Source organism: Podarcis gaigeae (genome assembly GCF_964106915.1).
Source record: "Podarcis gaigeae genome assembly, chromosome: 10".
NCBI classification, from domain to species: domain Eukaryota; kingdom Metazoa; phylum Chordata; class Lepidosauria; order Squamata; family Lacertidae; genus Podarcis; species Podarcis gaigeae.
In genome coordinates, this window is record NC_139686.1 from 18,774,085 (window position 1) to 18,800,727 (window position 26,643).

General features: G+C 37.7%; 1 protein-coding gene and 1 long non-coding RNA gene across 21 annotated transcripts in view; one reads left to right on the forward strand and one right to left on the reverse strand.

Annotated features, from left to right (window-relative positions):
- Positions 1–26,643, reverse strand: part of WNK1 (WNK lysine deficient protein kinase 1) — a 112,641-nt gene that overhangs the window by 84,300 nt on the left and 1,698 nt on the right. The window lies entirely within an intron of this gene.
- LOC310826319 lies at positions 230–26,636 on the forward strand. Of its 2 annotated transcripts, none has more exons than XR_014555737.1 (4): positions 230–378; positions 4,573–4,694; positions 20,506–20,646; positions 23,275–26,636. It is a non-coding gene; the product is annotated as an uncharacterized lncRNA (long non-coding RNA). The 2 variants fall into 2 exon arrangements; XR_014555738.1 differs by having other exon boundaries at positions 4,573–4,680.

The following is a 26,643-nucleotide window of genomic DNA, read 5'->3' on the forward strand; positions in this document are numbered from 1 at the left end:
CAAATGCATAGCAACTGATATCTTCAAAATTCTGTTTTTGTTTACATGAAACGATAAAGAGTAGATAAAATAATTAAAATGCCGGCCATTCTGCAAGTGCTTAAATTTACAAACTATGGCGTTTTCAGCAACTACACAAAGACACACTTTAAAAAAAAGTATAATTAAAACAATGGGATTCCAAACTATAGTAACTGTAGCTAGGCAACAAACAATCAGATGCTTAACACCTGTGCACATTGCTCATAAGCACAGGGGACTGGAAGGAATAGAGCAGTTGCCTAGGAGAAAATTCTAGCATTCACGAACCCAAGAACAGCAGAACAAGATGGTGGTTTTCAAAAAGGTATTACTGAACTGTACAGAGTCCAAAAGGAGGTCAGTGTCAGATATTATTCCTTGCAGAAGCAAGGAAACCCAGGCCATGGAGCACATGCCAACTCCTGAAACAAACAGAGAACTGTTGGGGTTTCCACACTCGCACCTTCCCTGGGGCTACATAAGACTAATGTGTTCCAAGGGAAGGCAAACAAAAAGAAACCTTGGCCAAGAAGCTAGTGCCAACAGCTCCTATATTTTACACTTTGAGGTATAAAATCTACCAAGTTGAGGAAATCAACTACAAACTCTTGTATGCATAAAGCCGAAGTGTGAGTGAAGCATGTGCAGGGCAAATGCAGTTCTTATCATAGTTTTGGATAAGGTCACCGTTCAATGTTCAGTTTTGTGTTTGTATTCATTTCCTCTTTACAAGGAAGCTGCCCTAGGAAAATACCATCTTCAAATATAGCCTTTAGTAATACTTATAACTATCACCAGTTTGCCTGCTCAGTTCTCCTATCCTATGAGTAACTCAAATATAAGCAATATGCCAGCTAACATATTAGAACTCTAAATCAATGTTTTTCTTCTAGATTTAAGTTTATAATTTCTGGCTAATTCAACAACGTTCCAATTAGTCTCATAGGTACAGTTTGCCTTGCATGTGAAGATCTAACTACTGTTTATATTGGAATAATTCATACTAAGCAATTAATATATACTACTCATAACTGGCATTGCTTGGGAATTGTAAGAAATCAAAAAAATCAGTGCAGCTTTTAAAGTTTCACTCCACCATCTTGATTCAAATAGTGTCCAGCTGTATCCAAACACAGACGGAAACCTGTTCCTTAACCTCAGGAACCATCTAGCAATATTTGGGCACAATGTATTATGAAATATTCAAATGTATAGCAAGCACCTTTCCAGAATACATAATAGACATCTCTCTCACACATAGAGCACATTTTTAAAGTAGCACATTTTTTTAAGAAAATGTATTAGCTGCAATACCTAAGGTGTCATTACATTTAAAATTAAGACTAATACAACAGAAAATAATATTTAGAGTTTATTGGACCCCTTTATAGTTGTATAAAAAAGAGTTAGCTAAGACAGTTCAGTGTTGTAGATGTGGCAAGGACAATGCCTCTCTGAAACACATTTGAACAGTGTTCTTTACTTAACAATTTTTGGGAGAAATTGCTGGACTGTGTAACTATGACTGTGCAGAAAGTTAAATCTTTCAGCAGCGAATATTTTATTGAACTATATACCTGCAGTATGGAAATTATCAACGAGACAATGGAAATAGATTTTCCGTGCCCTAATGGTGGCCAAGAGATTGATATTGAGGAATTGGAAAAATAAAGATATGACAGCTTTCCATCAATGGACAGATGATATGACATCACTCGCAATTTATGAACAGACTGCTTACAGGCACAGACTCTGTATGGATAAATACGATAAAATTTGGAATGAGTTTATACATAATGTTGTAGGCTATTAACATTTACATAAGCACCAGGACAATAACACTATACCAATTTATACAAGAATGTATGGGAATATTGTATATTGCTTCTTCTTTTTTTGTATATTTGTGTTTTTAAATGTATCATTGTTATTGTTTTTCTCCCTCTCACTTTCCCCCTTTTTCTGTATCACTTTATTTCTTTTAACTGAAATCATCATAATAAAATATAAATATTTTAAAAAGAACTGGAAACACCTCTTCCCCCACAGCCTGCTACCATCAATTGACAGCTGGGCAAAAACTAACTGGATAGCTCTGAGCCTCAGCACAAGCGTACCCCTTTGCATGTAGGGAACAAAGAGAATCCCATTTAGAATTTTCCTGTGCTAGTGGAATTCAGTTTTCAGCTGTAAAACAGCTCCAGAACCCACTCTCTAGGGAGACTGGTCTAGACCAATTTCTCTCATGCTTCAAGAAGCACCTGAAAGCCTAATTCTTGCCAGGCCTGCTTTCTACATCACAGTACGATATCCTATGCCTGAAAGCTGCAATTTGGTATGCTTTAGATTTTGAGTGTGGGTTTTACTGTTTTATTTCAGTCAATGTCAGATGTCATATTGTTTTTAATGCTTGAAATTATTTTTATGTGCTTTTATTGTTGTTGTTTTTATTACGAAAGATCTCAAAGTTATTTAAAAGGAAGACATCCATAAATAAAATAAATAAATACTTGTTTAGGTGGTTGCGGTGTTTGTATTCCTGCTTCTAAATCTCTTAAATTGTCTTGACTACTTTCAAGTAAAAACAGATTATACATTTTCACCTGTCCTTCCAAACTGAGTTTTTAAAAATACTGATATGCCCTACAGGGTGGTTGTAAGGATTAGTGGATTAATGTGTCCAAAGGCATTATTTTTTTAGCTTGCATAACCAAAAGAGACATTTGGTGTTATGAATAACTCAGAGGTTTGCTGTGGTAATTGTGTATAAGGCCTAATGATAAGGAAGCCAAAAGGATACGGTTTTGAATCTGTGAAGTATTTAATTATTGCGCCATGTAGCATTTTTATATATTTCTGAATGGGGTGTAAACAAGAAAACATGAAGTGCAGTAAGGATGAAAGAGAATTCAAAGTAAAAGACTGGTTATTCTGCAAGAATGCTGGACAGAACAAAAGAATGAGCATGAAATGTCAGTACTGTTAAGGATGAACAATATGACCTAAATGCATCATACAGCAAGATACCTATGATGTTATTCATACACAGTCTTACCAACAGAGAAGTCTGTTTCTCATTACTTTGTATTTTAAGGCACATGTTGTCCTTGGTTTTGCGCCATTCTATTTTTCAAAAGCCTGAATGAGAACAGTTTGGAGGATATTTCTCAGGATTCAAAACCAGAACTCTGTAGGTTGTCATGGTTCAAGGAGCCTATATAATCAAGTCCCTACATCTTATTACCAGTGTTAGGAACTCAAATATATAAGCTAATCACCAAACAGAACCTTAAACCTAGGTTATGGTTGCCACAGTGGGTGTCTAGGTGCCTTTTTTAAAGTGGTGTGATGATGATGATTTTCATTTCTATACCACTTAATATTTTAAAGGGGGAAAATCTCAAAGCTGTTTACAACACATTAAAACATCAAATAAAATAATGCAGAATAAAACAAATTCAAGCTTCAAAGAAAATATTTCAGATCCTTCTCTAAGTGAAAATTTCCCCATATTTATTTACCTACTTAATTTATATAGCTGCCCCATAGCAGAAGTACTCTAGGAAGCCAGTGTGGTGAAGTGGTGAGAGTACTGGACTAAAACCTGGGAAAGCAGGATTTGAAACCCCACTGTCATGAAGCTCACTGAGTTACCTTGGGCCTCTAAACCTACCTCACAGGGACTTTGTAGAGATTAAATGGGGGGGGGAACCATGTACTCCTTGGAGAAAAAGGTGGGATATAAATGCATAAATAAGCTGTTCTGCTAATCTGGTTAAGAAAGCTGGAGATATCAGTCACCAACATTTCTGGCATCTAGAGATTAGGGCTGGGTGATATCTGGTTTTCAACACTGTGATATATGGCTATGTCACAATGTCTGAAACAAGGATGGAGCTAAGTAGAAGCATTGGCTAGCTTCACAGTTTTTAACACACTGGGATTTTTGCATACTGCATGAATGATCAAAAATTATGGAACCAATATCACAATATGGATTTCATGTGGCCGCAACTAGACCCACGCCAGTAGCAAAATGCACCTGGCTAATTTCTAACACTGCTTATTACCTTCCTTCTGCCCCACTTAAGTCTTTTGTGAATCTCTGAAGATGGTATAATTCAACATAGACAAGTTGCAAATCTCAATGTGAGAAGAAATGGGGAAGATGAAAACAAACACTATTAGCATTTCTCTTTTAAAATATAAATGACCAGCCCTACCACAACCACAATGCCCGCCTTTCAAATTGCAGTTTAGTTGTCACAGCCAAGCTGTGTATATTACATGCTAAGAAATAGAGAAATAATTAAAGTTTATGCTGAATATTGCGTATGAAATAAAAAGAATTCTGAAATTCCAAAGAATTAAGAAGTTTCTAGACACACTGTGTTTACTATTCTGAACTGTGCATTGATATATTCTTAAAGACAAACTGAAATTGCCAGATATAAAGCAGCAAAGTATTAAATGCTAATGAGTTTTCATTCTGTTCACTGCTCCCCAATAAGTATTCAAAAGGATGACTGAATCTGTATTTTCCTCTTCCAGGAACGATGGAAAGTATTGGCCATCCTGCAAAAGAATGTGTTAGTAGAGTGAAGAATCCTTTACAACTTCAAAATAATATAAATATATCACTTCAAGAAGGAATGAGAGGTATTATTTTAGAGGTCAGCTTTTGCATTTATTATGAAGCAGGCTAACAAATCCCATACCTTTTAAAAGAAACGTTATATGTGAAGGTCAAACTGCTACCATGCCAATCTCTACAACACTGGTTACACAACCGAGTCCTCTAAGTTCCTTCAAAAAGCAATAAAGTGTTACATAACACTGGAATGCAAAAGTTGGCATGCTGTTCACAACAAAAGTCCTATGCGATGTTAGGGAAGCTAATCTGATCTCCATGGCTAATATCCTAGAAATAAAACTTTCGGAAAAATTTGGAGCATCGGTGGCTTTGTAATCACATCTTAGGCAGTTAGATGTGCATTTTTTAATCACTATGCACAAAGGCATCTTGCCAGAAACATAAAAAGACATCTATAGGCTTCAAACTACTTGACTTCATCTACATAGTCATATTTTAACAGCACAACTTGTGATGCACAATTTCTACCACAAATGTTTACTGAATAAACACTAGTGGTAGCAGAAGCAGCAGCTATAACCATTGTTAAAACACCACAGGACATTTGTGAATATGTGATCACATCCCACTAATGCCAGCTAAAGCACACCATAAATACACACTGAATCATTGCCACTCTTAACACCACCTCTGGTACTAACTCCCGCAAAGGGAGCACTGCTTGTCTACCTATCAAGAAACTGAAAATACATGACCCGCAGCAACAATCTCAGAGTTTTGTGTATAATCACAATTTCTATACAGCTCCTACCCAGGACACACCCTATCATGAAGTAATGTGAAGCAACCCACTTAAAGTAGCACCAGCAGGGAGAAGGGAGAAAATACAAGATTTGGGTTGCTTGGCGTAGTCATCTACACTTCCAGTATAGTGCCTTCTGTGAGTTGGCATCACATCCACACCACGATGGGCGTTTGGCCACAAGACCTGCCAAACCAATGCCAATAACAGCCAATGCATGTAGGTTAGGTTTACGATTATTAAATTTGTATATCACATCTCATGAAAAAGTGAACCCTATGGGATCTCTGCCAAGTGATTTTTCAGCAACATGCAATTTGCAAAAACTTTGTTTGCTTATTCCAACTTTATTCCAATAATTTGCTACATTTACTATATTTTCAGAAGTCTCATTAAAATCCTTTCTGCAACAGGATTAAATCTGTAAAGTGGATTTAGTCAAAAGAAACACGCTACTGTCAAGCAGCTTTCAGTGCCCGAGTTACAATTCTGACTTATTTCAAGTTCAACTGGAAAGTTTTGTATTTTCACAACAGACATTTTCAAATTCAGATAGTACTTATGGTTTATTTAACTTAAAATTATTCCAAAAGGGTATACTGCCAGTTTGCTCACCATGAGAAAATCAAGAGCATCAGCTGGGAACATTGAGCTCAGTATATATTAAGTACCTAACTATAATGCAGCCTTATATTTCAGCACATTTAAGACTTGCCTAGTAGCCATAAGCTGACAAGGAACTGCACAGCTGAGTGAATAGGCTGGCAAATCTATCACTTCTCTACACACAGAATAGAAATCATGCAGGTTGCCATGCATAAAAGTGTAAGGGGTAGAGCTCTTCATCCCACTTCAACCAGCCCCCCACCCTGGCTAGAAATTATCCTCCCCACCTGCCACATGTAAGTACCGGTAACTTTCATGGGCTTATTTACAAGACTGCTACAATCGGCTACAAAGCAGCTTCAACAAAATATAACAGCTTTTCCTCCCTATATGCCCCGAGTACAATCCAAACTTTTACAGGCTTAACCTTAACCCACCAGCTCTAACCAATGCAGAATATCACTGTCAGTCACGACCACAAGACTACTTCTTTTTATATTTTAACTTTTTTTTCTAGCGCTATCGCTTGGGCTCATTGAGTAACAAACATTTAAAGATACACACAAAAATGCAGACTAAAAGAACTGCATTAATGATATAATTTTAGTGCTGGCACAACACAATTGGGAGAGCACACTATCACAAGTGAAGCACTTTCGCTGTATGCTACTACATCATTCAGAGCAATGCCCATGCCAAAATATTACTGATAAAAAAATTCTTCCAATAACCTTCACCCTTTGTCTACTCACTGCTATTTTTATTTGGGTCAAATTCAATGCAACTAGGAAGCGAGCCAAAGTTGTTGATATTCCACAAAATTTCAGCATCCAACATATTAAAGCCACATAAGCCATCTATTTTTGTTTCTTGCAGGTAAAAATAAAAATGCTCGCCATGCACAGAATTCATACTAACATAGAACTCCATAGTTAATCACAGAGCACAAAAAAGAAATTACCATGTTTTTATTCAGAATAATAAAATACAGCAGTAACTTTAGGAAACAAAAACCTAACTCACACCCTAATATATATGTAAAATCATTTGAAAGGAACAGTTTTAAGCCTTCCAATATATGATACTAAATGTCAGGAGTAGTGCAAGCAACTACAGTAGTACTTCGGTTTAAGAACAGTCCGGTTTAAGAACGATTTGGTTTACAAACTCTGCAAAACCGGAAATAGTGTCTTGGTTTGAGAACTTTACCTCGGTCTAAGAACGGAATCCGAACAGTGGAAGGGCACCGGCAGCAGGGGGCCTCATTAGGGAAAGCACATCTCGGTTTAAGAACGGTTTTGGTTTAAGAACGGACTTCCAGAACGTATTAAGTTTGTAAACCGAGGTACCTCTGTACTTTTAAATGTTTCAGATTTCACTAGCAAAAATCCTTTTTTTCTGCTTGCATAAAATTGCCTCTAAGAACCATTCAAGTAGATTTAGGATCATGCTTGTTCTCCCATTAAAGGCTGTTTTCAGTGGAGTTACCTGGCACTTAACTTTTTATGGTACTTTTAATTTCACATTATGTTCAACAGTGCGTGTAACGTAAAATGAATTAACATAGCCAACAGGAATTTCTAAGCTTCCAACCTTTTCTCCAAGTAAGTTTGACTTAACACAGGTTTATTTGAATGGGGAAGTTGAAAGACACCTTCCAGGAACTGGGCACTAATTAAAACTATCCTTCATACCAGTGAATTGTGTTGCTTCCTTCCCAGTATTCAGAAATGGTAGAAACAGGAGCTCAAACTTAACTGCAGGTTGTATCCTTTGGCCTGGGAATGATGTCTGGATAATGCCAGATATGTGGGAAATATTTGTGGTAACAAGTGGTAAGCAAAGTGTTAGGAATATACAGAGACACACCTACTGTTTCACCTGTCTGAGCACTGAAAATAGGTTCCAAAGGCCAAGTCTTGATGTGCCCAAATTGAAGTTCAAGCCTTGTCCCTCCCCTGGTTCAGTTTTTAGAAGAAACTAAAACTATTTTAATGACTATTAAAAATGTGACGTTTCCTTCCTGTTCTGCTTTTCCATGTTGTTAAAAAGACTTTTACAACTACATAAATGCTTCATGAGATTGGGGAAAGATTCCTAGATCTGTTAACACTAAGCCTTCTAAATGGTTTGGGAGCTACATAATCAGAACCCCATGATCATGATTAAGGGGGGGGCGGAATCAAAGTAGTTTTCTCCCCCCCAGCAAGGATTCTTCCAAGGATTCTTACATCATTCCAGCACTAAGCCTCCCTCATAGTTTGCCAATAAAACTGTATCAGAACCATTGTGACTAACAGATGTCTCTAATTTTTATCAAAGTAACAGCCACAGCCTTTGAGCAGTGAAACTGCACACCAATCCTTAGACCTTGATTGTGTTTAGTAAAATCATATGCCATTTAAATTTCCACAAGAAACAAAATTAACAGTCACAGCTTATGAAATTATGTCTATTTAGAGTGGCAAAGCAGAAATGTGTTTTTTGCTTTGTTTTAGAGAACAAGGTAGAAAGCAGAACTCTCAACAAGACAGGGGGGAAAGATTTTACACACAAAATGCCACAGAGCAGTTAAATTAAGTCCATTAATTTACAAAAACAAAACCCATAATCTCTTAACAAGCTAACACAGAGCAAGAAGCTAACAAGCTAACATAGGGAATAGTTTTTTAACAAGCTAATATAGAGCACTGAACACATTCATGTTCAATGGCTTTACAGCTGTATAATCTAGTACAGTGGAACCTTGGTTCTCAAACGCCTTGGTACTTGAACATTTCAGCTCCCGAACGCTGAAAACCCAGAAGTAAGTGTTCCAGTTTTCAAATGTTTTTTGGAAGCTGAACGTCCGATGCAGCTGTCGGCTATTGTTTCCAGGGCATCTTCGCCAGTCAGAAGCTAGGCATTGGTTTTCAAACATTTTGGAAGTCGAACGGACTTCCGGAATGGATAATGCTTGAAAACCAAGGTACCATTGTCCTTGCATGTGACTGAGCAATCATAAATCAACCACCACCTTATATCACCTCAAACAAAAGGCCTTTCAGTGGTCAGTGTATATTCTGCTTCATTAAATTATTTTGTATTTTTGAATCCCACTCTTCCTCCATGCTGAAGCATAGGTTGACTAAGAAAAAAGCGAATAAAACTAGGAGATTAGTTAAAATCACAAGTTTTCAATAAAATATAAATAGGCAGTGATGATTATCTAAAGGATCATGCCATCAAGTCTTGAGTAATCAAGTGATTAGATTAAAAATGACAGGCATGCATGTGTCAACTGGCTTTAAGAATGTTCTGTAATAAGTCTATACAGAGCAGTCTCAGATTTTGTTAGCTGGCCTTTGCTTGGTTCACAAGCAAACACCTACAAACTCATTACTAAATTAGCCTGTCTAATTGCTTTAGCTTTTTAAAATCAAAACTACTATTCCATTTCCTTTCATGTTTAATATATTGTTCAGTTAAGACAAACATCAAAAACCTATTATGTATAGGTAAAGAGATGAGAAAAACAGTTTATGGAGGAGAATCCTATGTAATAAATGCATGTTTAGGAATCTAGGATCAATAAACCATCTTTTTCACCTAAAACCTTTTCATTGGTATCTTTATTAGATGACAATTATTTAGTTTGTTTATTGATACAAAATCTCTTTTACTTATGGTCAGCAATCTAAGCAATACACATTACTATATATCATTTCATATATGTACCAATTGTAATAATTTTGAGAGATACACTTCAACATAACTTTGTTAATATATTTATTAACGTTTATCTGAGTGTTTATAGTTGTTTAATTTTAATTTTATGTAATTGTTGCATGTCATATGTTCTTATGTAAAAAAAGATGTATCTTAATGCAACCACATTAAACAGCTTAAAGATGAAAATGAATAAAAGAGAATTTTAAAGAAAACTTTTTTAAAAAGTTTCCATTTCTGAGGGCAACTGAGAAATTTTAAGATGAAAGTATGGAAAGAAAGCAGACTGGAAATATACCAAGACTGGAAAAACATACAGGCCACTGAGCAAGCCAAGGCCAAATTGAAGCTAGATCCAGCCATATATCAAAATCTATATATCATGACCTTTATGAATCTACTGAATAGAAGCCCAGAGATAAGATTGTTTTTCTGCAGTCCAGTGATATGCAAATTTTATTAAATAAATGAGTAGAAAGTATTTCATAATAGCAACTTTAAAATGAATTAATTATCTAAATTGCATAGAAGTTTTGATGATTATGCGGTACATAGATCCTGTTAAATTAATTAAAAATATGGTTGTTCCCTGCTTTGTAGAAACCTGAAAACGAACATTTACATGGCAAATACTTAATCTATTTCTACAGGTGCAATGAAGGTTGAACAAAGGGCTGGCCTCTCTAGTGACTCATTTAAATGCTGTAATTTGAGTTGTTCAAAAGTTTGTCAGAAGTTTTCCTGAAGTACCATCTAGAAATATTGCTATAGTTTTTTCTGTTTATATTCAATCATTTGAGAAACCCTGAAGCTTCTGGGTTAGAATTTAATATGTCAAAACTGTAATTATAACACACACAACTGATAATGGAAGTTTCATTTTCATATTTCTGAAAGAACAATCACCTACAGGATAGAGAGTTGCATACATTTTACTTTCATTTCAGACATTCACCTACAGCAATTTTAGCCACTTCCCCCAGGGCAATTTTGTAACTGCAATAAGGGGAGGTGAGCAAGCTGAGCAAGTTTACTGCATGCTGTGCATTTTTTGTACTTATCTTCAAGTCTTGTATCGAGTACTGTACAGTGGTACCTCGGGTTACAGATGCTTCAGGTTACAGACTCCGCTAACCCTTTGCTTCAGGATGAGAACAGAAATTGCGCGGCAGCAGGAGGCCTCATTAGCTAAAGTGGTACCTCAGGTTAAGAATGGACCTTCAGAACTAATTAAGTTCTTAATCCGAGGTACCACTGTATAAAGCAAATATACTTATTCAGAGAAGCTCATGCACATACTTGTTTACAGCTCTGCAGTCAAACAGACAGCACTTCACTTTGCTTGGCTTCTACAGTTACTTCAACATAACATCAAGATAATTGCCAAGCCAGTTAAATGAGGTACATATGATTTCTTCTCATCTTAAGATTTAGAAGTGTTTTTAAAACTTGAAAGACAATGTCTGTTTTACTCAGGTAGGATAGGTAACATGGGAACATGCAGAAACCAATGTATCTATTAGGCCAGAGGTGAGCAGAACCCTTAAGGTTCAAGTAAAATAGATCCCACCAGACTTTAAGTCTGCCCACCCCGGTATTAGATCCTGTTACAACTCTGAACTACAGTTTCTGCTACAACCAAATGGGGAAACAATGGTTCCATCTCTATTTATTAACCATAATATGAAACCAGACTTAAAAAAAAAAACAGGTTAGTAAGCTAATCAGATCCTGCTTTCATATCCTCATTAGTAAGCGAGGACTGAATAAATTCTGTGAAAGAAAGAAAAATACCAACACTTCAAGATCTAGTGCTTCACAAAGAAGAATGGCTGTAAACTGAGGCAACATGCAAATGAAAAGCACCAAGTTAGAAACTATGCTTAATGCATCCTCAGCAATTTCCACAGTGCAAACCACTGCAGCATGGTATTGGTTAGTGTGTTAAGTGTAAGCAAACAAATGTGAGCAAGATGAAGGTTTTACCCCGCAAAGATAGTTCTAAATACCACAACGCGCTGCTCACCTAAAACCACAAAGGGCAATGTCAAGAACTAAATATGGCACAGGAAGTTTTGTGATACATACAAAATCTGATTGCATTTCTTCTTGCAAAATTAACTTTTTTCCCATCAGGGTATAAAGAATGAGCAGCTGGTAAGCACCCAATATATTTAATACCTTTACATTTTCACACCAGCTTGCATGCCTCTTTACCAGGGTGCATTTCAGCCCAAGTCAAACAGATTATTTCAATATAATTTTAAACCAGCCTTTAAAAAAAGCCACATGCATCTATAGGCCTACAGAAATGGCAGTATGTGTTAGTACAATGCTTCTTTGCAAACTCACAAGCAGAGGTATCCCAAACTGAATTTAAGTAAAGTCGAAGGTAGTCAGCCTTTGACAGACAAGTCCATATTAAAATGTAAATAAGAACAATCAACAGAGGATACTTAATATTTACAAAATGTAAAGATTTACTACAAAATTGTTCAGAAGACCTAAAAATACGATCAGACCTGAAAACGAACCAAAAAAGCTGCTATTAACAGATGAAGGTTACATAAGTGTAAATGTTCAAATCCTCAAGATAATCAGACTGGACTGCAGATTTTAATAGAAATATTTATGGTTTATCATTTATGAGCTATCAGTCCTAACAAGGATCAAGAATCAAAGTTTTACTATGGTCAAAAGAGCAGGGCCAAAAGCAGCTTGCTGACAAAGCAGGGCAAGATGATCAGAAGTGAAACGTAGGTAGAATGCAACACAGGTCAATTGGTCAGGCAAGCACACAAGCTCATACTACAAGGTTACCATTAATTGGCTGTCCTGTTAAACCTGCCACATTAACAGTGCCTGAAAGTTTAATGATGTCTCACAGAATATAGTTTTCATCCAAATGAACATGCCCCAGCTTGATTTTAAGGCAATGTAAAATCCTGGAGACTTTACTGTAAAGGTAGTAAGACAGTTGAAATAGACAATAGGCATAAGTGGCAGGTAACTAGCTGATCCACAAAAAATTATTTAAAGCAAAACTAAACCTAAACCTGAATCCAATTCAAATTCCAAATAAAATAAAATAATTGTTAAGAGGATTGTTTTCTGAAATGAATCAAACCCAAACCTTAACATTCTGGCCCTAAAATACAAAACTGATTATTTACACACAAATACCAGGAACTGGTTCAAAATACTGTAAGTGATTCAATAATTCAAAGTCTGAGAGTAGTAAGAAAAGGCATACAGGATGGGAATGTGATATATATTGTTTATCTTAATCCCATGTAAACCCATAGCCAAACTCTAGTTAGCTAAATAAGTGAGCTTTCATAACCTATGGTTTGAAATTGGCTTGCTTTGAAGCTGGCCAGAGTTTGTTTAAACTACAATTCAAGTTCATCTGCAGTCACAAATCATGATTTGTGGAAAGTGAAACTAAAGCTTTCAGAAGTCTTTTTCCTAACCAAACATGAGTACAGTGGTACCTCTGGTTGCAAACGGGATCCGTTCCAGAGGCCCATTCGCAACATGAAAAGAGCGCAATCTGAAGCGCTGTATCTGCGCAGGTGTGTGGCGCCATTTGGAGCTTCTGTGCGTGCGAAAGCAGCGAAACCCGGAAGTAACCCTTTCCGGTACTTCCGGGTCGCCACGGGACGTAACCTGAAAGAACGTAACATGAGGTATGACTGTATCGGATGGGAGGTTGGCTTAATGCAGGCTTATTCCAACATGTGTAGGTAGCACTCAACAATTGCTTAGCATTATGTGCAAGCTGGATCAAATAAAAGAAGAAAAGGTTCTGCTTTTCACAACCATTTGGAGTTTTATAAACACGCCAATCTCTAAGCTGTTCTCTATGCTAAAAAGCCAACCCAAAAAGCTCTTCCTCACAAGGTCCTCCAAGCTCTTAACCATTTTAATGACTTACCTATATTTTTTAAAGCTCTAATATATCCTTGGGAAAGGGACAGCTAGAACAATAAGCAAAATGTGATATAGAATGGCACTGTACTTATATTCTGCATTGAAGAAACAGATAAAAAATAAATGTCATCTTATATTTCAGAGCAAGCCAATTTCATGAGAGATTATCTTAAGTATAGCTCACTGTGGTTTGATCTTAATTTGATACAAATTGGCAGGTACGAGTTGTTCCCTAAATTTCAATTCTGTGTTTAAAACACAGTTTATTCCATCAGCAAAGCAGATCCCAAGAGTTCCCAAGTCCTAAAAAAAACCCAGAAATCCGCCATTTAAAAAGGATAAGAAACAAAGCTATGTGTTGCAGATCAGATAGAAAGCATTTTTTAAAATGAAAATATGAACAACACAACAACCAAGAAGAACACGCAGTGGTGGGGCTCCCCTTCAGAAGGCATCAATGACTATGAACCCTATATCTAATCATTGACAAAATTAGAGCTACAGACGGATGTATTTTACCACAGTCAGAGTAACGGAGCTAATACAGTTTATTGATATTCTAGCCTTCCCACAACTTTTAGATTTGAATATGGTAAACAAACCAAATATTACAGGCACTTTGCTCCTCCACCACTATAGCCACATTGGCAGGAGCCAAGCAATGGTTCGGCTTCAAGTTATGTAAAACCCAGGCTCATAGTTAATCTGCTCCCAACAAATCATAGGCACTATGCCAAGAACAAACCGTGGTTACAAGCTTTTGGTTTGCTTGAAAAGAGACAAACATGAGCCCTGCAACACTAAGCCCAAACATGGCATATCTCCGGGAAGGAAAGCAGGAGCAGGGAAAAGAGTGGAGCTCCTATAATGTTCACACCATGAACCATGTTCAACTTTAAACCGCAATTAAGCTTAAGTAACATGTTAAAGTGACATGTGAACCAGACCTTCACAATATTAAATTTGCAAAATTAAAATAAAAGCTTGTAAAATTTCTGAACTGCAAGGAGCCAAAGTTTAGTTTTACTACTTCTGCACATCACTGCAGCATCCACTATTGCTACAATTACTGTACGTACATTCTAAATGTGAGCTGAATGACAACTATAGCCATCACTGAAAACCAGCTGCCTTGCATCACTTTCTCTATATAAACTGTTTACATAGAGATTTACCCACATTGCTACTCTGATTGAGACAGCTTTGCCTTAAATTTGCCAACTATGATTCTAGATACTATTAAAATATCAGTTATTTTCACTTATCCGGGAGGAAGGGCTTAACCAGCATTACAACTCAATGAATCCTCAATTTACACTGGAGACCAACTCATTTCAACCACATGCAAAGCAATATAACACAAATGTATTCCATGAAATATAGCAACCAACTTTCAAGTTTGGAAATATCCCCCCCCCCCAATAGATGACAAGACTGTGTAATATAAATTTGCTTTACTTCAGTATGACTCAGAACTACTCTTAATTTCGGGCAAACTATGAAAACAAAACAACAGGCATTATATTCAGGGGTACAAAAGGGAACACAGATATAATTACTGCAAATTCACTTTATGTTGCACATGCATGACTACAGGCTTCATTTGTATACAGTAAATAGATTGTGTTAACCATTTTAAAAAGGCAAAAGATTTATATGATCTGAGGTGAAACCAGAGTATGTGTTAACCATTTTAGACCTGCATCTGACACCTGCTAAGGTTGATAGTTACATCTCCAAAATGGCTGTGATCTTAACTTTTTTAATGACTACTCAAACACAAGACCTTGTGTAGAGCACATTCCCTAACACTTTTTGTCACCGTACAGCTGTTCAACCATGCACTAAAGATGTGTTAAGAGTGGATAATTTTGGTGTGTGTGTTTTTTTAAAAGTCAAAATTGCTTATACTCAGTTTCATTTCAACCACAATTAAGGGTTGATTCTAAAAAAATTAGATGAAATCTGAGCTGATACACAAATATGTTGAAACTGTATGCATCTCTTAAGACTGAATCCATGATCTTCTAACAGACACACAGGAGGAAAAAAACAGGATGAGGGAGAACATTTGACTGCTGAGGTCAAGCCTTATAAATGTGGAACAATATATCATTTATTGTACTTATTACTGGAGCAAGTCCTCTGGTATTTATAGAATATCAGCTGAACAACATGGCCATTTTATATCTAATCCAGAAATACAGCTTTTACCCAGAAATTATCAGCCTTGCTTTTATAACATTCTTGGACTGTTTTACTGTATTGGATGGTGGCCTTTATTTTCAAATGAATGATCTTCCTGAAGTGTCCTCACAAGGATACGAAAGCTACATTTACACACACAGTAATGCTAAACCATAGTTTAGAATTACAAGCAGCCCCCAGTTTACACCCCTGGGTAACATTCTGAGCCACCGTGCACATCGGTGAAATCATGTATAGTGGTACCTTGGGTTAAGAACTTAATTGGTTCTGGAGGTCCGTTCTTAACCTGAAACTGTTCTTAACCTGAGGTACCGCTTTAGCTAATGGGGCCTCCTGCTGCCGCCGTCACATGATTTCTGTTCTCATCCTGAAGCAAAGTTCTTAACCCAAGGTACTATTTCTGGGTTAGCAGAGTCTGTAGCATGAAGCATCTGTATCCCAAGGTACCACTGTATAATTGAAACTCATTGAAAAAACCTGCAAGTACCCCATTCTGCGCCACGCCTGCACGTTTAGTGGCATTTCAGTGACATTTTTGGGCCACTTCTAGATTCAGCATGATGCACGGTTGCACACATATTGAACACACGTAACCCGGGGGGGGGGGGGGGGAAGGCTGCCTGTACATGGAAAAGTCTCACCAGGCCTGAAGAAAGGAATAGGGTCACACACTGCTCCAGCTACCTTCACCCCTATAGCCAGGAGAGCTGCAAAGACTACTTTCAGTTTCCATGAATCTTGGCTGTGTTACTAACAAACAAGGTATCCTGGTTTAAAGTAAAAGCTGGTCAGTTTAATAAGTCAGCTTCATAACCCATAGCTTGAAGTTGGCTTATTTTGATCCATCCACATAGCATTAAACCATGGTTTAACATTATGTGACAATATAGTTAGTGGTGCATATTCTCTAAAAAAGATTATTATGGCAACCAGTTAGTACTGGACACTTGTTTAGGTAATGCACAATTTACAACAGAGTAAATAATTTAAATCAATTAAGATCAGCTGTGTCTTGGAAATTCAAATCATTACTTAAACTTCTGCAGTCTATTTTCAGATTCTGTGTAAACAAAGTAGTCATGTTTCAGCAAAAGTCGGTTTACATAACAGCAATACTTTAAAATAAGATCATGCTTGTTGCTGACCGCTAGCCTGGTCACCTGTGGCGAGTTAAGATTTTAACTACCCAGCCTCCTTTCTAGATAAGAGACAAAGACAACCCATTGTGCATTTTGAATGCTAAGGACAAGCAAGAGTGTGTTGGCTATAGTCTTCAAAAAACATTCTGAACACTGGATACAAGGCAATCTCCTTTCTAACCTTCTATCAATGAATTATATGACTAGAACAAGCAAGCCTTATCTGCAGCCTCCATAATTCAAGAGACTCCATCATGCAAGCTGCGGGCAAGGTGAAGAATAGGCAACATTAGCATTCCATAAATGGCAGTTGCCGCCACCCCCTTCGGCAATCTGCAGAAGTGAAAGGATGCTGTGGGAGGAAGAGAGAGCAGTACAGTAGAAAGAAGTGGTCAAAAAGTACCAACAGAACATGGTGTAGAGAAGGCAAATGAGGAGGGTTGGGGCAGACAACTACCACAAGAGTTGATTTCCAAGCCTGAAGGAGACTGATCAGAATGTCAATAAAACACAGGGGTAGATGAACATTCTTTCTATAGTCAGGAATTTTTTCCACATTAAGATATGTGGTACATTCTTCCTTAAATAAAAATTTCCATAGAAGGAAGCTAACTTGGCTATTTCTTCCCCAGGCTGATTGGTAATTCCATTGCTCCTAACAAAGCATGTTTTACAAACAATTTTAACACTTCTTAATATTAAAAATAAACATTGCAACTTGAATGTTCATGTTTTTCCACATAGAGATCTCCCAACTTAGAGATCTTTGAGATTTTGAGTTTCAGGTAAATCTTTTTTTAACTCCATGGTCTACTTAGGCATACTGCAACCTTTCCAAAGCAACAACACTGTACAAAGAAAATTGAAACAAATGACATATGTAATTTACTACGGACACATAGTAATTTAGAACAGCATTGTAATCTTGTGTGATAATATACTAATGCATATTCTCACACAATGTAGAACAAACATCTATTTTTGAACTATTTATCTCTTGAATTCACATCTGTCTTACATCATAAACAAAGGGAGCTTGGGGATAAGTAGCATAGTGGCCAAGATTGACCTACAGATCAAGAGGTTCCTGAGTCAGATCTTGCTTCTGCCATGAATTCCGAAGGTGACCTTAAACCACTCTCTCAACCTCAACCTAGGTATAAAACCAAACTGCCCTGAAAGGGTTGCTGTAGAGATTACAAAAGTCCAATATATGTGTAGCAAGCACTTAGCAGCGTTTAACATACTGCACAATTAGGTACAGCAGCATGATAAGTTAAATAAGAACTGGTCCCTGAAGGCACGGTCCATTCCGATCACACCAAAAAAACAGAAATGGGGAAATGACATAACATTCTTTTGTCAGGTCTCGATGACACAGCAAGTTGCCATGCACCAAAAACAGAAGGAAAATCTTCCAAAGTCCTTTACCGCACTGGAAGAGGTGTGAGGCTAGACTCACTCCTGTCATGATAAACCATAGTCCATCAGAATGTCCAAATACAGCCAGTGGCTTAGCTATTCTGTCATCACAGAGGCAGCACAATTTTGGAGTAAGTCGTTGAGTACTGAGGGTGCCTGGTAAGATAAATCTTTGAAGAGTTCTAGAATAACAGTGCTAAACAAAGTGAAGTATTGCTTATGTGCCACTAGCTTTCAGATGTCACCTTCCAAGTGAGTTGACATTTCCAGAACATTTCACTAGAAAGGTACTGATTAAGGTTTGTTCTAATGTGCAGCTAGACATATTTTGTGCAATGTAAAAAATATGTGTGAAATAAGTTTTTGTGAATTGGGCATATGGGATTTAATTAGGTAATTTCTTATAAAGAAATAGATGAGAAAGTATGAAACGAAATAGAAAATGAAGCTTATATTAATAGTATTCTGGAACAAACTACTTGACTAGTCAAATGCATTTACTGACTCATAATGAAATTTACTTAAATATATATATGAAATTGTTATATACCAGTACAAAACAAACAGAGCAGAAGATTACACAGTTGTACCATGCTGCCTGCTCTCACACTATGTTGAGCATGTTAAAATTTATTTTGTTTCAAGCTGGTCAGATTATCTGGTACTGGGTGTTTTGAGCAATTTCATTTGCAAACCTCTGGGGGGGAATCCCTTAAACATATCTGCAAATATTGCGTTGGGAGCTGGTGCACGAGGTACCACCGTAGGTGGTGATGGTAGTGAACTGTTGGATGCTACAAGTGCTGCATGGGAGTTGGTTTTTCACCAGCAGTCCTGGATTAATGTTTTTTTCATTCTGGTACAAAGTGCTACTAGTCTTGGGCAAAAGTTTAGGTTTAACTTCAGTTTTAAAACGTATATTAAAGATTAGTAACTGATGTGACTGAATGGGATATATGGGTTAAAAGAACACAGTATAACCTATTTTTCCTCTTGGTCCCCAGCTAATTATCCCTACAAACATAAACTTTGTGCTTGTCCTTGCCAGCAAGAAACTCTTTCCAAAGACATAGTGGTATGATTTATTGTTCAGCAGTCTGTGGTCCAAGAACTGTCTCCAGCAGCTACAGTTCCCCTCAGTCCTTCAATAGAACTTAGACCTGGTAGCAGAGTTTGTTCTCTTTCAACAGGCAACTTAGTAAATCACAGTATAAGTCCCCAACTCTTCTTTCAGCTCTTTGTGCAGGCGCCTTGTCCTCCCTTCTCCAACACTTCTGTTTTCTTTTCTCAATTTTAACAGTAGCTGAAGCATAGGACAGGTCTCTGTTGTATCCTACTACAATTCCCAGGATTCCTATTAATTTTGAGCTTCATCTATCCTATAGAACTAATCCTTGAAGAAGATTTACATCATATGGCCAGACTTCTGGAAATTTCAATTTAATCAAAGGCAGCATCTCAAGAGAGATTCCCAGACTGAGACAAGGCCTCCCTCCACTAATGCCAACAGATTGGAAGCCCTCACAGAGTGAACTATATAGTCCAAGAAACACAAGGTTCCAGACAATCAGAAGGACAGGCAAATATACTGTTATTAATAAATTTGTGTCTTGGACCTTATTCCAGACAATGTTTTAAATAATACATGGGTTACAGGCAGCAACTTTGCAGTTTCTGAGCAGCCATTTTGTGAAGATCCTCCATTAACCTTTGATATACCGTGACTGTCAATGCAAACAGAATCTTAAACATATTTTACAGGGACAATAGCCATTTTGTAAAAGAGGGCAAATCCTATTCACCAAAACTGTAATTCACTGTGTTGGTTCAGTGTCTTCATTATGCTTTATGGGAGAAGGGAATCAATGCTCAGCTATTGGTTTCAGAAGGGAAACCTCCTTAATCCCCCATTATTTTTAAGGTATCTCTATTATTCTTGCTCCCTCACTGTGCTTTCATTTCCCCAAATTTCCTGTCTTTCTTCCATTCTCTGTTGGTTGTTTCTTTCTTCTTTCCCATCCTTCTCTGTTAATTCTTATTTCCTCTTCTCTCTTTCATGTTCTTTCTTTCAGTTATGAAAAGTTCAGGGGCAGGCAGTGTACTGGATACTTGTGGAGGAAGAAAAAATGCTTAGAATAAACCTGCCACTGATCAGACAGATGACACTTCCTCTTATGGTGCAAGATTATACTACACAAAGGGTTGGCTCCTTGGTGAGTAACAGAAATCTCAACAGCAATCCAATGCCAGAACATTTCTTAGCACAATGAGCTAATTACTTCACAGGTGTGCTTTCAGCACATATGAATTAAGAATCTGCTCCGCATTCCCACCCAGAACTGACTCAATGAAAATGAAGGAGGGACTTAACTGGAGGTCACAGGCCACACCCAACACTTTAATTGCATGAATGAATAATCAATTGCATACTTAACTTCCTCTGCCCTACAGAAATATAGTGAAAGCAAAAAGGATTTCTGCCTATTAACCATACTATCTCAGCTAGGAAGGCTATTATAAACTCAAGAACACATTCTGAAAAATCAACTGTCAAATCAGTGAAAATTTGACCACAATATACACAAACATTTTTTTAAATCTAGTTTCTGTATCAGAAACCAATAGGATAATTGGTAGGTTGGTTTCACCCTCCTAATGATAATTTTATATTTTATTTGCATGATTATATTTGCATTAACTTTCAGAAGTGAACAAGAGTCCATGAAGCAGTTTCTGGCATCCATCAAAGCTAAGGGAACAAGCTGCTGACTCAAAACAGAGGAAGATGATTCAGACTGGAAACAAAGCATTTTGAAGTATAGCAACACACTTAACCTACTTCCCCCCTCCCACACACACACATACCCCAGCAAATAAGGATTTCACTACCTTTCCATTGCAGACTACTCAAATCCTACATTCCCCAAAATATTTATACCTTGCCATAAACACAGACAATACTGAAACTGGGAATTTAGTAAAAGTTTCATAAATAATCATGATTACTATTAAGCCTCAAAGCTCTCCACTTGCCTGTACAGTCAAGAACACTTATCTAAACACGAAGAACTCTATTCACATCATACTGTATATTAGAATCACTGGCTTCTATAAATGCTGAAGGGACACTGTGGTAATGGTACTCAAGTTCAATATATAATGTAGTACCACAACCTTCTCAAAATATGTTATCTTGGAAACCCCAGTCTATTAGTTAACAACAGTACAGTGGTACACTACGGGTTACATATGCTTCAGGTTACACACTCCACTAACCCAGCAACAGTGCTTCAGGTTAAGAACTTTGCTTCAGGATAAAAACAGAAATTGGGCTCCGGCGGCGCGGCAGCCCCATTAGCTAAAGTGGTGCTTCAGATTATGAACAGTTTCAGGTTAAGAACGGACCTCCGGAACGAATTAAGTACTTAACCCGAGGTACCACTGTACATTAAATACAGACGTGAGGTTGTTATTGGCATCTGTCTGCTAAAGAGACAATGGAGTGCACTTGGGGGGTGGGGAATCAAACCACTGAGTTAGCAGCACTGAAGTGACCTCATAGAATCATAGAGTTGGAAGAGACCACAATGGCCATCGAGTCCAACCCCCTGCCAAGCAGGAAAACCTCCCCTCGGCGTAAGCCTGGGCAGTGTGTGTGGAGGTCCTGGGCTGCCCAGGAAAGCAGAGGAATACATCAGCACCAATTTGGCTGCAGGACTTGTAGGAAGGAGGCATACAAGACACCATCCAACCGTCTTAGGGACTCCACTCCAACATAAAACAGAAATAAACAACATCTTTCCAGAATTTTACATTGCTGCTTAATTATTAAGATATTTTTTCAGATATAAGTTGATGTATTTATTCTTACATTTTGGTAAGCTGCCTCTGTAAGGAGTTAACAGTAAAAGGCAGGGTATAAGGTATATAAAATAAAATAATGTATCAGACCATGCCTCACAACTGTATTTTGAAATTCATTTTATTAAATTAATAAATAATATTTTAAAATTCCCATTAACTAAAACAATACAACATCTTTAATAAACTAACAGTGAAGACCTAACCACGTTTATTCAGAAGTTCTACTGAATTAAATTGGGCTTACTTACTCCCAAATAAGTGGGATACGAATGTAACAATCTACCAACATTGCAAGAAATGTATTTAAAGCGAGCAGAAAGCACAGTTACTTGGAGAGCTGAAAGTACTTCATGGATATCCATGTTATGACTACTTCTGTAGAGCACTCCATGAAGTTTTTTGCTTTCAACAGCTATCTCACCAAAAGCCTGTTGCATCTCACTGCATCAGGCAACACGGTGCCTATGTAGAACTGCAAACACCTTGTATAAAAAACCCCCAAAACATTGCCTACAAAGAGGTGTTTCTCTACACCCCTTTTCAGTTAATTTATGAGCATGGCAGTATGCATGAACAAACCTGGACCCCATGATCATCTTCTAAGGCCCTTCTTCATGCGCCTCCTCCATGAAAGGTCCGGAGGTTGGCAACACAAGAACAGGCCTTTTCTGTGGTGGCTCCCTGTTTTATATAATGCTCTCCCTTCATTACATATCTTTAGGTGCCAGGTGAAAATGTTTCTCTATAAGCAGGCTTTAGCTGATTAACATTCTATGGCCGTTTAACTGGGTTGTGGGAGGGGGATTATTGGTTTGTTTTTGTTTTATTATGTCTTTTGTGTTCTCATTTTGTACTTTTATGTTGTGAACCACTCTGATCTTCAGATGAAGGGTAGTATACAAATATGATGGTGGTGATGATACTGTTCTAATTTCATATTGATACTTATCAGATAAATTTGCTATTACATTATTAAGGACTCAAGATGAGAAAAAATCCATGGAAGAAAGAGCATAATGCATTCAAACAAAAGGTACTTGAGGATGGCAAACAAAAATCAACCACTTCAAAGTTCATTTCACCCAGAATACAAACTTCTGACAACACTTTAAAATTCTCATTTACACTTGGTTTACCATTAGTTTTTCAAAGTCTTCAAGGGCAAGTGCATCCTGGCATAAATTCAAGGACTGGATGCACATCCAACCCCCACAAGTTGTTCTGCACCCCAAACCGGCCCACACAAAACTACACTGTGATCAACAGGCATAACTGCTATTCCAGTGCAGTTGTCAAGCTTGAATCCTGCTTCAAAGGAAAGTTTTCCTCAATCTATAAAAAGCTCCAATTTTGATTAAGCCCAAAGCAGAGCACAATAAGTACCAGGCAACTTACTAGTGCAGACAAACCCTAATATCAGACTGACTTTAAACCAATTTGTTCCCAAAGCACACAAACTTACTACAGAGCTTCTACTTCTAAGCTGATAGTCTCAATTTAAGCAAGCACTTAAATAAAATGTAAAAAAGAAATCATTACATGTAGAGTTCAAGTTTTAAATTTAAGTATAGGAAGGGAAACCTCAGGGGAGTCTGTATTTGGCCATCCTCACTGGTATAGGGGAGTCAAATTAATTAGTTCATGGGTTAATTTATCTTCCTCACTGCTGCATTTGGTCTATTCTGCCTGCAACAAACTTCCAAGTTCTTTGAATTCTCATGTGAGCATGAGTTTGTTTCAAATGCTGACCCTGAAACAAACCAATATAAACTGAAGAATCTTTACCCAGTTTGCCAGACTTAACAAGATGTTCTCTGAAAGGCAACTTGTATTGTTTACATCAGTGGTTCCCAAATGGTGGTCTACATACCCCAGGAGGTCTGTGTAACACACCCAGGAGGTCCATGGCACCATTCACATAAAAAAAAAACTACCACAGAGATATTAAAATTTTCAAAAGTAAGTAGCTCATGGCTTTGGGTTTTGAAAGTCCACAGTACTTTGCTAATTGGAGATCACTGGTTTACATTTCTGAAGTTTAGTGCATCTAATATTTATTTAAAATATTTTAATATCACTGTTCATACAAACTTTTTCAACATATACTGGAGCTAGCAACTTCACTGGTGAGCAGTGCAAATTATATGACTGCCCCCTATGTCTCTGGAAAATATCAGCATTTATTTTTCAACCCAGATTTTTTTCCCAAGCAGAATGAGCACCTTTCAAGTATTTACTGTTCAACTCGCAATGCAACAACTTCTTTCTTAGACTCAATTCATATGAACTATTATTGGTGTCTTTACTGTGAAATGATTGTGAAGTACAAGAAATGACAAACCAAAATTGCCAGCATACCCACTTACCACTCATGTCTGTTAACTGGGTGTGGAATACTGCTACTGACCTATCAAGAAGGAATTACTACTTGCCTAACTACAAAGATGGTGCAAGTAGCTCACTCAAAGAACACCTGCAATCCTTTCAATTCATGCACCCGTATGCACAAACACGGGGTAGCCAGAAAGCTGACAATGTACAGACAGCTGCATACAATATGACCCTCATCTGGTTCACAAAGGGGGCAATGCTATGGTCCTAGCTCCTTCAAAGCCCTGGCCTAACTGATGTCAGCATCAGTATTGTCAAAAAGCAGCATGCTAGAAAATGATTTGGACCTGAATGATCCAGATTCCTTCCAGTCCCATGACATGCCCGCAAACTGGAGGAAATTCAGTCCACTTCTGAGTGCATTTAAATCTCTATCTCCTCTTCATTTCATTGTTTCCAATGCTGCAGCTACAGTGGCGCAACTGACTTCTGTGTGCACAATGGAGTTTCCTCTTCTTCTTCTGTCACCTCCAGACCTCACCCCACCCCCCACATCCTCTAAATCAGCTGTGGAGGATTGGGGTATCCTCCAGAGCAGAATTTGGGAGTATGGACAGTAGAGAGGAAATAGAAATCCCATTGCACCTATGGAACTACATACACAAAGAATTGGATAAACCCATTGGAACTCAAGAGCATCCCTCCACCCTCACTTCCACAGTGCCAGCTTGAGTCTGTCACTTTGTAGTAGAATAATGTGGTAGAACCACCATCATTCTTCCCCTCTCCTCCCATCCACACAAATGCACCCCTTAGGATTGAAGCCTTAATCACTTACCATTCCATAAAACATATCTGAAGCAATACCAATTTACATTTCTACCTCACTTTAAACATGACCTAACATGTGTCAGGCAGACAGACTTTAAGAGTCACTTCACAACAGACAGGGCAAACCACTAGTGTGACAGGCAGTGTTGCTCCTACAAGCATGCAATGTACACTGGTGAACTGTAATAGTCACAGTTCTCTAGTGCATGACCACAGTTTGTTTGATATTACACATTTGCCCTACACACATTACCACAGCCAAACATACTTTAACTGGGATTTTTTATTAAATGTGGAGAGGGAACAAGAAGAAAATCTCTGGATAGTTATTCCAGGGAAAATATCATATCAGAAAGATTTTTTTTACTTCGGGTTACATACATAAACATATAATAAACAATGTATGCTGCAGTATCATGACCAAGATGAGGTATACAGTTAGTAGAAATATGAAGGCTTTGCACAAATTTAACAGGGTTGGTGCTAAAATTAGTGCCTTTGCAGCTCCACAGAATTCTCATTTTCCAAATATTTTATCGCCACATTGTACAATGGACTCAGCCCTAGTCAATATAAAACCATTCCCTACTGACTTCATTTTAATTTAAAAAGGGTTTGCTATCATTTGACAGGTTGTAGATGTGAACCAAAACTCAACAGTAGTGAAGCTACCAAAGTACCGGTATATACCAAAATCTTAAGTTGAGACTATCATCTAATGTTAGCAGATATAGGCCTGATTCACATATTGGCGTGATTTGCACAACCCAGTACACTAAACTATGGTTTACCACGCCCACACACTCCCAGAGAGTAATTCACAGCCACTGTGCTCCTCTCCCCAGTCCTCCTTATTGTCACACCACATAGAGTTAAGTCAAAGTTTCATTTAGTGTGTTATCCAAACTCTGGCCCATGGTTGAGCTGTAGCCAAGAATAAACCTTGGCTACAGCTTGTGGCTAGTAAGAAGAGAACTTAACCACGAGCCCAGTATCATGAGCCTGGTTCCAGGCCATTAAGAGTAACCAATGCTTCCCAGATCACCTTTACAGCACACAAAAAAATGAGACTATTTAATATATAGCCACGATCAATTGTAATCTTCCATGGATCACGCACAGGAATACAGCCACTCTTTTGGGACTATCAATTTGGCAGTAGGGGAGTGAGTGCCTGTCTACCC